Source organism: Sparus aurata, chromosome 3, assembly GCF_900880675.1.
Source record: "Sparus aurata chromosome 3, fSpaAur1.1, whole genome shotgun sequence".
NCBI lineage: Eukaryota > Metazoa > Chordata > Actinopteri > Spariformes > Sparidae > Sparus > Sparus aurata.
In genome coordinates, this window is record NC_044189.1 from 14,855,438 (window position 1) to 14,870,815 (window position 15,378).

At 44.2% G+C, this 15,378-nt stretch overlaps 1 protein-coding gene across 3 annotated transcripts in view; it reads left to right on the forward strand.

Moving 5' to 3' along the window:
* The window catches only part of pag1 (phosphoprotein membrane anchor with glycosphingolipid microdomains 1), a 54,417-nt gene that overhangs the window by 4,936 nt on the left and 34,103 nt on the right, over nucleotides 1–15,378 (forward strand). Inside the window, exon 1 of one of the 3 annotated variants that reach the window (XM_030412903.1) lies at nucleotides 6,742–6,937. The exons of 1 other annotated variant lie outside the window; for it this stretch is intronic. The gene's annotated coding sequence lies outside the window, so the exon portion shown is untranslated. Of the gene's footprint in view, nucleotides 1–6,741; nucleotides 6,938–11,784; nucleotides 11,825–15,378 lie in introns of those variants that run through there. One more of the 3 variants, XM_030412904.1, reaches the window with a different exon arrangement.

Below are 15,378 nucleotides of genomic sequence, written 5' to 3' on the forward strand. Positions count from 1 at the left end.
ATGTTGTATATTTGGAGTGCTTTTATTTTAAGGCCTCATCAAACTGCAGTGTAACAAGTCTGTGGTAAATGATTCATTAGCGTGATTTGGCATCTTTTAGATTCAGCTCCTCATTCAGTGTGACTGCACGGAGTGATGCTCATTCATCTCTAATCTGTCATTTCTCTACATGAGGTCTGTCATTTTAGAAACGCAAGAGGAACCTCGCTGCTCTCTGAGAAATGATAATTAACTTTCTTTTTGCTCCAGTTGAATTGGCGACGGTTGCTGCAAGCGCCTCGTTTAGAGGGTTCGGAGACAAATGGGAAGAAAAAGAAGAAGAATGACAATGAGAGGGAGGTGATGTCAGAAGAGGATGGAGACGAGCAGCACTAATAATAAAAAAGAGGATATTGATCTACAGTGCGTCGGTTGGGTCAGTGGTGCTCTTCTCTGTCTCCTCAACACCACTGACCCTCGCAGGATTGATTTTTCATTTGTCCTGTACAGTGAAAAGGACACTTGTTAAGCTGTTTGAAATCCCATTTGTGGTTGTTATTAGAGTACCCAAAGTGCCTCTGCACTATCTTCAAAGGCTGCACCTGACAGAGTTTATGGATCCTCTGCAGGGTTAGAGCCACACTCCACTCAGAAATGCAAATTTCTGCAGCGAAACAAGTACATGTCAAAAATAGATGACAAATTTGTTTTTTTCACACCCCGGTAAGATCAGGAAATGCTCCTAGGTGTTTAATGCATGTGTGGAAACTCCCTATTGCTCTGCTGAGTTAAAGTGTTACACTAGTTAATCAATGATGGATCGAAACACTGAACCATGATAAATCTCTTCTTCAGCTTGGGACTTTGGAAAGATGTATCATCCAGTGGGAGATTTTGTGGTGGTGATTAACTTTTTACAGCTTCATCACTGATGTTATTGAATACATTTTCATTCCAGCAGAGAAAGCGGTGTCAGATCATAACACTCTCATGACATCTTCTATAGAGGAGACATGTTATATGTGACATGGTGACGTAGCATGATGTCAGAAAGTCGTGGAATTAAAGGCAGGACTACTGACGAGGCCTTTCAGGGACAGTGTTTTCTGTGGGCTTTTCTAACTTTCAAGATCTTTTACTTGCACAAGAACCTAAAACATTTGACATAAAACGAAAAAGCGTAATCGGTCCCCTTTAAAAAAAAAAGTTGTTGCCATTTTTCAACCATGCATGCGTGTGTGAAAGGGTGTGTGTGCATACTTCACTTGTAATAGCAAGAGCTACAACTTTGAGGCAAGAAACAGCTGATCTCATTATGTAAGTATGCCAAGCTCAGGAATGCAAAAATCTCACGTGTGTGTGTGTGTTTGGGTCCTTGTATCCAACATGTCACACATTGTTAAAGCCAAACTTGTTTGTCCTGACGTACAGTCGTTGGAATCCTGCCTGATCCTGCCCAGAAACACACACACACACCAGCCAAAACACACAATGTCCTATCAGATTGACTGCAACTATGCATTCACAGGTTACGCACACAGGTATGAGATATAGACACACGCATGCATAACTTAGTTTATCCAATCTCCAACACATATCACATGATTGTTTACCACTTTCGTACATGCAGAGCATGGACCCGCACACACTATTATCACCTCAAGGTGGCCCTTAGCAATTTTCTCAAGGATAACAGGGTGTTTCAGCTTGTGTTTGGCGGTTCTGCAGCTCTGTGTTTGTGCTGTGTTCAGACTCTGAGCGCAGGAACAAACCTCAGCTCTGTGCTGCTGCGTGACGGAGCAAGAGAGAGAGAGAGAGAGAGAGAGAGACAGACAGACAGCAAGAGAGAGAGAGAGAGCGAGGGGTTGAGGGAGTGTGTGGCGTGTTCTAGGCAAGTAAACACTGCGGATGCGATTAACTGAGATTGCCCTGGGGTAGCTCTAATGGGAAATCACAGTCCCTCTTCCCAGGAATCGCGGGTAACACAAGTTGTTAGGTATTCACCCCCTGATGTTAGATTCTGCTTCGAGGGAGGGGACGGGATGGAGGAATTGGAAATGACTTGCATTCTGGTGCGCTGTCATTGCATGCTATGCGGGATTAAAAAGATTAAATTGCTTTTTGGAGCATTCAACTGTATCACACTGTCTTCATTCACGAGTTAGCTCAGTTGTCACAAAGATGCATCCCCATTCTGTGGGATGAACTTTCGCACTTGAAGGAACAGTCCTTTTTGTGAAGCTCTTGCACATATTTGCCATTTTGCCAAGAATTAGATTAAATGATTGATACCACTCCCATATCTTTACGTGTAAAGCTAGCCCGGCCTTGTCCAAAGTAACAAAATCCTACTAGCATTTCTAAATACCCCAGCAACACTAACATCTGGATTTTGTCTTCAGTGGAAAGGGTATGATGCAGTTATGAGCCCAGGAAAAAGCTAGTAAGAAGACCCTGAGCTGTGATGGTGAGCTGATAATGTTTATTGTAAACAAGAATCCTTCGAATATTTTCGTACGTATCTTGTTCCATCTGCTGAGATCTGTCTCTGAGATGTTGCCAGTCAAATGCAAAAGAGCTGAATGGAATTTTTGTCAAGACCTTCGAAACAAACACAAAAGATTAATCGAGAACATCTGTTACAAATATGATTTGAGTAATTTTGGTCAGGTGACACTATGCTGGGTATTCCTAGAAAACATTAAAGAGCATTTTCACTTCCAGAAGAGCGGCAGCCTCTAATGGACTGGTTTTATAATGTGTGCCACCTGTTTGGAATTAAGAGCAAAGCCATTCAACCCCACATGTCTTCATTTGAGTTTTACTCCGGTGTAGGACTGCCTGTTCCCTGCTATCATGGGCTGCTATCTGCTGCTATTGTTGCCTCTGGCTCTTCAAGTCAAATGGAGCGATGCCAAGGACTGGGAGGGGACACGTAGCAACACCCCTCCCTGTAACAGTTTATGGGAAGTGTTGTTTTCATTCTCGATGCGCGCCAGAAATACTTGTAACACCTTTGAGTTCCCCAAATGTGCCGTGATGTGCTGTGAGCTCACGGTGGCCAAACGATCAGCGGCATGCAGGGTGCAGAGGAGGGGTGAGGTGAGGTGATGGACAGGAGACACGGGTGAGTGAACAGAGTGTGTATAGGCTGTCCCCTTCTCCCCGGCGTAAAGTGCTGCTGATGCAGCAGACGTTCGCACACTGCAGGGGTGGGGACGCTATAATGTCACCTACGGGGAGGATCCTCATCTCACACTCTGCTGGCTGAAGCACTGCAGGGAGGGTTCACACACATACATGCGCATCAGACCCACAAAGGCCTGCGTGCACACTTATGCATGTTCTGAGCCCCATTTGTAGTCTCCGCAGTTGACTTTGTTTTGTGAGAATATCTGTTTCTTTGTGTAAGATCTGGCTACCTTTCTGTTCAACTCACCTGTGTCCGTGTCTACACCTCTGTCTGGGTATCTCTCTCTAGGCTAATCGTCCACAAAAGACATAAGTAAAAGACAACTGGCAATACTTTTCTGTTGCGCATTTTTGTTTGTATTCTATAAGAAATGCACAACACAGTAAGGCAGTGTTCTGTCGATGTTAATAAGGTTATCATGTGTTTGTGGGGGTCGGGTGTTGGACATCATGTGTTTGCGGGGAAATAGAATATCTTTTCATGAACAGTTTATACCCAGAGCTGAAAGAGGGCCATTGGGGACGTGATGAAAAGACAAAGAGATGATTGTTGGTCGGCCATCTGATGTCTCTCTGTGTGTATATTTAGCATTTTTTTCTGCCATGTGTGTGTTTGGTCACGGGATCTGACATCGCCGTGTTGGTGTCGTTCCTGGAACATTCTAATTAGTGGTGCTTCAGGACCATCGCTTCAACCGAGTCACGTTTTTGCAATGTCACAGCTTTGCAACTCGGGCGGGAAAAAAGACAAAAATAACAATACAGCAACGCCTCGTGGACTCAAGGAGGGGGGAAGGTGCCCCCATTATCGAAAAAACACTGTGAAAGTGCCCTCTTGGATGCCTTTTGCTAGATAAAACATGAAAAGGTGCCTTCTGCACATCTTATACAGCTAGTCCCCTTTTAAATGATGGTCCTGCAACAACATTATTTATGTTCTAGGATCAATACCAACACAATATCAGACTGAATTTGGTCTATGTTTAAGCCAATTCCATCGAAATTGGACATGGTGGCGAGGCACACACTCATCAGGTGATACTGTGGTGAGGTTTTGTGCTCTACAGGGTGGTTGTTTGTCTGTCCCCGTGCGCATGAAGGATGGGACGGCCGGTGGATTGGCTCCCATCCATCACCGAGTACCTCAGGCTAGCCGACACCATTTCACACCTTCTCTCTGTGTCTATCTGCGCTGCCATCGCCCCATTTCCCTTTTCCCCTTCCTTCTTTCTTTCTTTCTTTCTGTCCTTAGGCCTATATTTTATCGGTTTCTTCCATCTTCTCTACACTCTACACTGTGTTGGTACCTTGTTGTTTTTTCACCGCCCTCCCACCTCTGTGTCTGTCTTCATCTCGTCTTGCATTCCAGTCCGCCTCCCAATTAACCTCCCTGCCACCGTGTCTCACACTTATTCACATTTCCCCTTTATTTGTCTCCTTTCCATTCCTCTTTTTTATATTTGTCACCGCTCTCTCCTCTGCCCTCCATCCTTGCACACACATACCACCTTCTCTTTTTTCTGTCTCTCGATGTCTGAAATCCTGCATCCCTCTTACTGGCATCAATCCTGAGCAGAGGCACTTGGACACACACACACACACACACACACACACACACACACACACACACACATTCACACGTACACACACACGTACACACACAAAAAGACAGTCTGTGCTGCTCACAATTAAAGCGTACCTCCCTCTTCCCTTTTCCCTTTTCCCAAGCAGGCTCATAATAGGAAATGCCCCCGTTATCTCTACGGGCACCAGCGTATTAATATAAGCCGTAGACAAACAAGGTGTGGGTACGTGCTCTCCTATGTGTGTGCTCTGATAAAAAGGCCGAAATTACACGGGCAGCTATTTCAAACTGTTTTTCCCCTGAGCGATTTGTACGCGTCAGTGTAGCACTGTGGTGACGGATGGTGAAGAACGGACAGGCGAGAGGAGCGAGAATGAAGTGAAGAATTGAGCTCTCAGGGGTCAAACAATGTCTTTTTAAGGGCGTTTTTCCTTTTTTATTGTGCAGAGTTTAGAGGCCTGAGTGTGCAGTGGACAGGGTGCTGCACAGAATCAAGCTCACTCTGTTAGAAACACAGGACTGCGTGTATGAGACCATTTATTTTAGTTCTCTTCAAGCTATCGCAGCTGTGAAAGTATCTCGTATTAACTGTCTTGTCTTTTCTGTCTTTACATTGGAGAACACTTCCTTACTACGTGAAACGTGAGGGATTTTCTAAAGCTACTTAAGCTAAACTTTGCCTAATAAACAGCCAGCAAGTTCCTTATTAAAGTTCCTGTTACTATGAAGGAAGCTTCTAATTTTTTTCTGTTCAGTTATCTCTTTGATTGTCGAGCTTCTGCCTCTGCCCTCACCTCAACATAAAGGAAGTAATCGGTTGTGATTTCTGTCTGGCCTCCGAGGCGATGGTTTGAAGCTATTATCTGGCTGGTACAGAGGAAGTGAGCGGCTGGTTTTTATCAATTTGTCTCTGAAGAGTGGCTTTTATCATAATTGAAAATGACTGTTTACTGTAGGGGGACAGTATTTGTTAATGGACTATAGGGCTTTGTGTCACCAGAGAGCGTGATGTATGTATGTGTGTGTGTGGGAGGAGGAGAGAGAGACGAGACAGTGTGTGTGTTTGTGTGTATCGAGTCTGAATGCAATAATCTGCAACATGAGAATTGAAGCAAATCTTGATGCTGATGCAATTATAGCCATTAGGACTGTTTGCACACGCTGTGTGATCTCTGAAATGAGGGGATTGCTTGATATCCGAAAAGTCATCCCGGGGAATTTACTCTCCCGTCTCCCTCCGTTTCCCCCTCCCGCTCCTTCCTCCTCCTTCCTCTCTCCGTCTCTGTTGCTGCCGAGCTCTTTGAATAGGCTGCTTGTTTGCCTCTGCTGGCTGCTGGTAAATATGCTCCACTATCCAGGAGTAGACAATGCCAATGCCAAAAACGTAAAGGAAGGAGGGAAAAGAGAGAGAGAGAAAGAGAGAGAGATAGGCAGAGAGAGTGACACAGACAGAGAGAGTTCTGAATGAATGAGTAAATAGATTTGGAGAAAAGATGTTTGAGCCAAGTGGGAGAACAAAGAGGGGATTGTTGAGGTGAGTTTAGGGGCCTTTCAGTTCCCCGGACAGTCGGCCCCTGATGTTTTTCTTAGATTGCCTGATGAAAAGTCGGAGTGTTTGGCGTGTTAACTGTGCTAACAGTTTAACTTCATGCTGTCCTTCAAGAAACAGGACAATGTACAGTTTTATTTACTGAAGGAACTTTTGAATTGATCATTTTGGTTCATTTAAAACATTTGAATTGTTACGAATCAATTGTATTATGAGATATGGCCTTGAATTATTGCTCAGATTTGTCTTTTTGGTTATGTGGCATTCGTTGTCAGGTTTTTTTTTTTTATTTAAATATTTTTGGCTGTTTGTCAGAGTTGGTTCACGTTGGCGTTTGTTTACACAGCAAAAATTTTGGGAACTGTGGCTTTTGAAAAGAAGAAGAAGAAAAAAGAATAAAGGGAAGCAAATTTGTTCCTAAGAGGAAGGCACACAAAGCAGTATTGTGTTGGGTACGGGAACTCGTGTATCGGCGCTCGTATAAAACATTTTCAAACAACCTGTGAAAATATTCTGGCTCTGCATCAGCCACTTCTCTCATGTCTGCCCATCTTCATTCGCATCTGAGGCAGTGAGTTACGGGTTTATTTTGACCCAACCAGACTTGGGGATTTTTGGAAAGACGGATTCTGGTGAGTTTTATTGTGTTTTTCTGTTGTGTTCGAAAAATGTGTGGGGTTTTTTTTTTTGACAATAAAATGACCGATTCTGCAAATTGACCGTGGCGGCTTTAGCGAGAGCGATAGCAGCTTGTTTCTGGTTCAATTCTGGTTCACATCAATCATCTGATGTGAGGATCTGTCTCTTTAGGGAAGTTGTCAGACAGGAAGAATAATAATCTGAGCCTGTCGGTGAATGAATAAATAAATATATAAATAAATAAGCACTTTTAGAGGACGTGCTTTGACGCTGACAGGGATTACATTGCAGCCCAGTTCATGGCAGCTGACTGCAGCAGTCTAGCTTAATATTGAAACGATTCCAAACATCTTTTGTTCCTGTAATTTGACGAGCTGCATAAATGTAGGAAAATAAGGTCCAGGTTGAAAAAGGCCAAAGTTAGCTTTTAAATGGAGTGGAGCAGAAACCATTTGTTGAATAATCAGCAATCATTATGATAGTCGGTTAATCGTTTCAGTCATTTTTGAAGTCAGAATATCTTCTGGTTCCAGCCATCAGTGGATGTCTCCTTTGTCTTCTCAGAGCAGCTTGAACATGATGCAGGTCTACAGCTGCTGCTGACTGCTGCAAGCTGACTGCTGTCAAATGCTTATCTGTGACTTTTTAATAATTTTTTTTTACACAGCTCAGTGAGGTTGTGAAGAGTACACACTTGGCCCAGGCAACAGCGCATTTTGAAAAATGCCTACAAAGCTTAAATGCTTAAGTTGCGTGAGCGGAAGTTGCACCTCTTCATGGATAGCAGGAATGGGAGTTTTGACAAGAGGAAGAAAAGGAGGGAGGGGAAGATGAAAGTGGTTTACCTCCCGGCCTCGGGTAAAGGAAGGGATCCGAGTGCCAGAGAGAGAGAGAAAGAGAGAGGGAGAGATGGACCGTTTAAAGGCCCACCACAGCAGGGAGCTCTGCTGAGCTGCAGTGAAAAGCGACATAAAAAGGTTTTGAACCCGAACCAGGCCCCTGAGCTTTTCTACCAATGCCGAGGGACCGAGGAGAGCGGACAAAAAGGAGAGGAAATGATGGGAGGACAGAAAAAGTTAGAGAAAATGGAGGATTAGAAGGGAGGGATGGAGATGAAAAGAGGAGCGAGGAGTCAAGAAGAGAGGAGGAAAATGGGAAAGGACAGGGGAGAGGAGATAAAAGTGGAACCCTGTGTAGTGAAGTGAAGAAAAGATCTTTCCACTGAGTTCTTTCATGATGACGGGTGACGTTTTGGGTGAAGCGTGGTATAGATGACTGATTTCTGATGAAGGGCTTTAACTCTCTGGGATGCTGTCTTTCTCTTATCAACTGCATTTTATGTTATTTTCTGGGGAAATGTGAACAGGAAGCCTTTCATAAAGGGTGTGAGGGGATAACAGTGAAACTCTGTCAAAGGCTCTACTTTAGGTGGAGGTTTAGGTATGACTCATGCAGGAGTGTCTCTGGATCCAGAGGAATGTAAGATTGGAAGGATGGAGCTGAGGACAGAGAAAGGGAGAGGAGGAGGACGAGGAGGAGGAATTTGGGGGAATGAGCCAATGGCAACTCTCAGACAGACTAGGAAGTGACGGACGGATATCCAAGTTGTAATTAGACCTACTTGTTGCTGATCTGCGAGACATAACAGACAAAACATTCTTGGTCTTCAGATGTAAAATGTTCCAGTCTAATGGTTTTGGGAAAAAAAAAACATTCATATCAAAGCATAAATAAAAGGTCTTTGGCATTAAATGAGAAGGCTGTCAGTCCGTCGGACCGCCGCTTCGGTCCCGACTGAAATCAGGCTCAATCTGAACAACGACTGGGTGGATTGCTATTAAATTTACTTTGTGTTTAGTACAACTGAGCAAACATTAGCTGGCTACACTCTAAACTAAGATGGTGCACATGGTAAATATCGCACCTGCTTTGAGCATGTTAGCATACTGACGTTAGCATGTAACTGAAAGCGTCTTTGTTGTTGTTATTGTTTACCTGCTGAGGCTGCAACTAACTTTTATTATAATTATGGGTTAAAGAGGCTCTATCTAATAATCTGCAGCTGTTTACATGTATTAATCACTATTATTTGCCTTATGTGAGTGGATTTCCGCAGATTTGGGGCAAAAAGAAGAAAAGGAGCACCACATGAATGCAGTGGGGGCGTATATTGACTTTAGTCATCAAACAGTAATCAAAGTATAACCTGATTCCTTTCCTGTTGATCAATTAATTGATAAATCAACTCATCCACTGCAATAAACTGAAGATTTATAAGCTGATTGTGAATGTGTGCCTACAGATGTGGCTGTTTGTGGGTGTTGCTCTTCTCTTTGTGTGCTCTGCTGCTGCACTCTCGCTCTGATTTGAATAAATGTTCCGAGAATTGCTCCCTCTCAAGTTGTCGGGGGCAATAAAGGATGGTCTGGTGAAGCCAGTTTTTTTTTTTATCTCCCAGTAAATAGTGCCTATTCAGTGCTCCTGTGTCGCGTTTGATAAAAACAGGCTGCAGTGGCTGCTGCAGTGCTGGAGCAGGAGAGACGCAGGGTGGGGGAACTCGACAACAGCTCTCACCGTACATTACTTCTCAGTTTGTGTGGCGATGGGAGAGGAACAATCACCTTTTCCTTTTTCCACTCACATACACACCGTCTCCTGGCAATAAACACACTCGGTCATAAAGCGGTAAATTAAAAGCCTGAGTCAGAGCAACAAATGGGGCTGGGGGATTAGCTTCTTTTCAACCATGTTATGAAGGTTATTTTTAGGCTCCTCTGAGCCACACAATGCCTCATAAAAAAAACAAAGCAGTGAGGGTTTGGCTTTCAAACACAGATCTCTGGCTCTGTGTCAGGTTTTAGTGGTTACTCATCGATTTTGTCTTCCAGTAAATGCTGCTTTGAGACAACTCATATGATGTAAAAGGGAGTTTATTATGACACACACAAGTGCCTAAAGATTATTTAATCTGTTAAAAGTCAGCTTCTAAGCACCCTCCAAAAGCCTACAACAGCCAATGAGTGATTGTGTAGACAGGTGACCCCCTCTCTCTTCTTTCTCCTCCCCCCTGAGCCACTAACGCACCAGCCTCCAGATGAATGATGCGTCATGTATCCAATGAGATTTCAAATCCAGTAATATTAGTTTATCACAGTTTTAAAAGCCATAAACCTGGACATTATGCAGGTTTATGTCATTTTATGCATTTTGCTCTTAGCATAGGCTGTTTTTCCACCCAAGCACTTGTTTTTGACTATTTTAAATGCATACAGTTAGTTAGGAATAAGAAACTACCCTGAGATTTTGCCTGTGTCACTCTCAGACGGAGGTATTTTGAGGTCATAAAATGGAATGTTTTTGCCAGGTCCCTGGATATTTATCATTCAGAAATGCAATTGCTAAGTGTCCATTTTCAATTATATTGTTATGAATTTGAACTTGGACCATGTTAGATTATATGATGGTGACCTGTTGTGTTTTCCAGCCAACAGGGGCAGTTACAGGTCATCTGCAGGCTTATTTTTGGCCACGAAAAAATAAATACATAATTCAATATGTTCAAACTCCTGTAGATTATGGCGAGAGGAATTTATAGAGCTTCTGACGGCTTAGGGAAAAAAACCCTGCTTATATCCTTTCAATGGAGCCCAAAGCCATGCCTGTACTCTGAGTTTACGTTGGGCTGGACTGGGATAGGTGTTTTTAGGGTAATTCTTCGTACATTTCCAGGATTAAGAACAGATTGGAATAAATTTGGGGTGTGTTTTTTTTCCAGCACACATTCAACCTTCTCCTCCTTCTCCCTCCAAACCCCCTGCCTCGCGCACATACACACAGAAATTGGTGTTGGCCCTCAGCCTCCACAGTAACTAATCACTCAGACAGCGTGGCCGTGCCCTCTCATTAAGCATGCTGTACGCTGAAAGCAACACCGCTAATGACTCTGCATTGCTTGTTACACACACAATACTCTCAGGCTTTAATGCCGTTACAGTTCGCTCAAGCCACACATATGCCACAGACGGACGGACGACACTCCTGCCCAGCTGTTCTGCAGAGAGAGTATGTGCGTGCTTTTCTGTTCAGGGATTTTAACCCTAAAGCCCCCCTGTCGTGCTCTCCCCAACAGTACCATCAACTGTTCCAGAAACTTCACATCCCATTTATCCCGCCGTCGGGGCCGCCGAGCACTTGTTTTTCCACACTGTCATCTTGCATCCACTGACGGCTGGAAGTTAGCATATAGGCCGCTCATTTTGCTCTAGCGGAGTTAGCCGCGTCGCGATTCACGAACTTGACATTGTCAGCCGAGCATGCACGGATTCAATCAGGAAGAATTTGCAGGGAGGCGGATCTCGGCCCCGTCGAGTCTTTGTCAGCATTATCCGTTTCCCCTTTAGCGGAGCACTCTGCAAATATTCAAATACAAAGATTTCTCTTTCACAAATTGATCCGGACATCACATTCCTCAGCGCACGTCAATGAAGGACGTACGTCCCCACTTTGTGCGCTCTCGTCTGTTGGCTCTTGTTTGCTGATTTGCCCTAAACAGACAGTCATTTTAAATTGTCTGGTGCTGTTAGCTGGTGATGAATGTGAATGAGTGTAACAACATTGATTTCTCTATTCTCAATGTGAGGTAGCGTATTGACTCGTCCCAGTAACTCAATCACTCGGGGTAGTAGCACAGAGGAACGTGTGTGCGTCTGTATATTAGCGCAAACAGGCTTGTGCTTCACATTCGCACCCTTTGTGAGTGTACTTGTTTCTGACCCTTTCTCCCACTGCGCTGCGTTAATCTCCCGACTTCATATCAAATGCCAACGCCTCCTTCTTGCAGGTTGATGTGTGTGGTGGTACCTGGCGACCTGGAGGTGGAGGTGAGCATGCACAAATCTACCCCCCTGACATGTGTCACTTGTCCCCCTGCCTCACTCAGTCAACTGCTGAAAAATGGATGACACAGGTGCCAAAAAGGAGAAATACATTTTCAAAATGTTCTCCTCTCGCACCATGTCCGTATGTGTGTGTGCGAGTGAGTTTGTTTGCTTAAATAACATTTCATCTCGGTGCAAGCTGTCCCCTTCATTGACATTTGCTTCCTGTCTCACTCACTCATCTTCTTTCCTCCTCCTTTTATCCTCCCTCTTGTTCTTTTTGGGGTGATGGCTTCTCACACACTCTCTCAAAACGTTGCATTCAAAAGGATGACGTTTGATCGCTTTTCTTTAAATTTAACGTCACTGTGAGTTTTGAATTTAACTCTATTACCCTCCCCTTCACAGCCTAATGTTGGCAGGTATGCAAGCATGTGTGTACCTTATGAATGTGTATGCCCGAGGCGACCATCCATGTCTGTAATTTGTATTTTCAAGTTTTTCTTTTGCCTCTATGTGCCTGTCTTCTCATGTGTGCGAATCTGAAAAGGTCTGCGTTGTAAGCCTTCTCCTGGCAACAAGAAGCTGATCACGCAGACCTGGTTACAGGGTTGCTAGGTGATGGATGGACAGGCTGGCATCACCAAAGTGCCAGCTAGGCATGTGGGCGCTCTGCATCCTGACGTCCTGTTCCTCTTCCTCACTCTCCTCCCCTTCATCTTGTTATTCCGTACGCCCATGTTGGATTTGGGGTTTAAAATTCAATTGGTTTTCCTGCACAAAAGCAGCGATGCAATAAAGGAGCTTTTGCAGAGCTGAGATTACCATGAACGAGTCAGTTTTACTCAGTAGGTGCGACTCAAAAAAAAAAGGCACGCCACAAACAATAATTCAGAGTCTAATACCAATGCGATTTGGGGATTAGGAAGCAAAGTTTCTGCACTTGTGATGATTTGTCTGTCTGTTGAATAAAAAAAGAAAATTGCTGCATAAACGGGGCGTGTTCGGCCCCGGCAAACAGGAAAGCGAGCGCGTGGTTTCATCTTCCTCCTCCTCCAGTCCGAACCAGCCGTGTGATTTACATTGTGTCACAAATGGCAGATGAGAAATCCCCACATTATGAATGGACTTCCTGTTTTCGTCCAATTATCAAGTTGTCATGGTGATGAATGCTCACGTTTGAGCGCTGCAGTCGATTGAGTCCTTTTAATAGACTAGTCATTTATTATTACTGTTTCGTTTGTAAACATGATGCAACAGCGGTGGCGTGGATGTTGTTTTAGAGATGTGTAGCGCTTGTGTGTGTGTGTGTGTGTGTGTGTGTGTGTGTGTGTGTGTGTGTGTGTGTATGTGTGTGTGTGAGGGAGAAAGAGAGGAAAGGAAAGGAGTGGAGGTTTGAGGCGCCAGCAAAGAGGATATGTCTGGCAGCTGTGTCATTTCGTAGAGTAAAGGATTATGGGAGAATTACAACGAATGAGCGGGAGGACCCACACACACACACACACACACACACAACTTTCCCTCTATATTGTGTGTGTGTGTGTGTGTGTGTGTGTGTGTGTGTGTGTGTGTTAGTAAGAGTGAGACTGTGTGTACTGTACATTCATCGCTCATTTGCTGCCAGTGACTCTCTGCTGTGGCATTCACAGCAGCTGGCAGTGCTTTAGTCACAGTCTACCTGCGACATCCTGTAAACACTCTTGCTGACATGAAGCCGTGTCACACCAAGTGAAGTCAAAACACAATGGCTTTTTTATTCAGTTAAGTATTTATAAGGATAGGAGCCATTCCTCAGCTGAGCTTTGCAAAGAAAGGCGATAAATGGGTGTGAAAGATTGTTTACTTTAGATAAGCCTGCCAGATATGAAAGGTAAACACAGGATTTCTAGCTTGTAATAACGATAGGATTACTCTGTGATTGTTAATAGGATTATTTTAATGCCATATCAGATATTGACGGTGACTTCTAACCCTCATCGACCCTTCGTTCTGCTCCGTGACACGTGATTGCAGAATGAGTTCTTGCATGAACATGTCAGAAGGCCAAACCCATGCAGACACAAGCACGCACAACACCGTCCAGTCATCTGGGATTATTGGTAATTTGTAATGTGTCTGCTTGCCTTGTGTCATCACTCATCCGCTCTTACGCCACACTCGCAAGGTTGTTTGATGCGCGTCGAGGTATTGCTGAGTGCCTCCATGGCCGGCGTTATGCATCGTCATTTTTTACAGCCCGTTATCGGGACTCGTCCGCTCTGGTGTGACGTGGCCTGCCGAGCGATAACAAGGGCTGGGAGAAGGCGTCCGACCTTCGAACATGAGGTTGTTAACAAGCTTTTTTGATATCCCTGGGTGTTTGTCATACAACGCACACACACACACACACACATACACACACACTGACTCTCACATGACGGCATAAATTAGCTGTGGACAGAGCGTATGTAGACAAACAATTCATTCACAGCTGACTGGAGGGCACTCAGCCATGGATTCACTTCAGTCCAACATCTTTGACCGTGTTCTGTTGTTCTAAGGGCTCCAGCCAACTTAATTATGTATTAATCTCTTGATTTATTTAATGTATTGATTAATAATTAATGTAGGAGTGTTCACTTAGTCATTGAAGCCAAAAATGATGCCTTTTAAAGTCCCCATGAAGTCAAAAAATGTATGTTTATGTGGTTTTTATCACATATAACTTGCTCTATCTCACCTGTGCAACAGTATCAGGCAAACAACACTCTCTCTCAATACTTCTTCTATCACTCTCGACTATCGAAACTATCCAAAATAAAAGCCATGAAAACAGTCCTTAACATCAAAATGGTTGTCCTCCTGAATCAACTTCCCTGTCATTTTAAGGACCACGAAACTGCATTCAAACACTGCAGGGCCGTCGGCCGGGCTGCACCGTCAGCACTTCCTCTGCTCCGTACGGGTCAGTGCACTAATGAACACCATGTGCGTTGCGGGTTCGAGTCCAGGTTCCAACATATGTCACATATCACACCTTTATGCACATCCTGTCCGACTGTTTCTTCTAGCATTACAGCCAATAAAATCTATATTCCCCCTCGAGACTATGTGGCGCTCCACTTGATGAATCCCGGGATGAGGCTACGGGGCTCATTATTGTATCATCACATGGATCAACAGCGCCACGCGCCGATTAATTATTCATCGGAATCTCTCTGAGGTGAATAATAAGTGCTTCTTTGTTCTGTTAGGACTGTTTGTAGCACACTTACACAAGAGATTTAAGGTCAGTAACTTTCTATTAGGAGTTTTTAGCCTCCCAGAGGTTTTTCTCAGGGGGCTGGATTGAGTCTCCAAGCAGCTTGTTGTGCTTCAGATGTCGATTCATGTTTTCTTACACTTCCCTTCCTCTCTATCTCTTTCATTTCCTGTGCGCATCTTAGAGGATGAGGTGGGGGCTTTTTGGACTGAGTCCAAACATCTGCCATAACTTTCTTTACCTTTTACGGATCTTCCCATGAAAGGGCTCTCAGCTTGACGCTTTACCATTGCAGTCTAGGTAGTTTAATGACTAT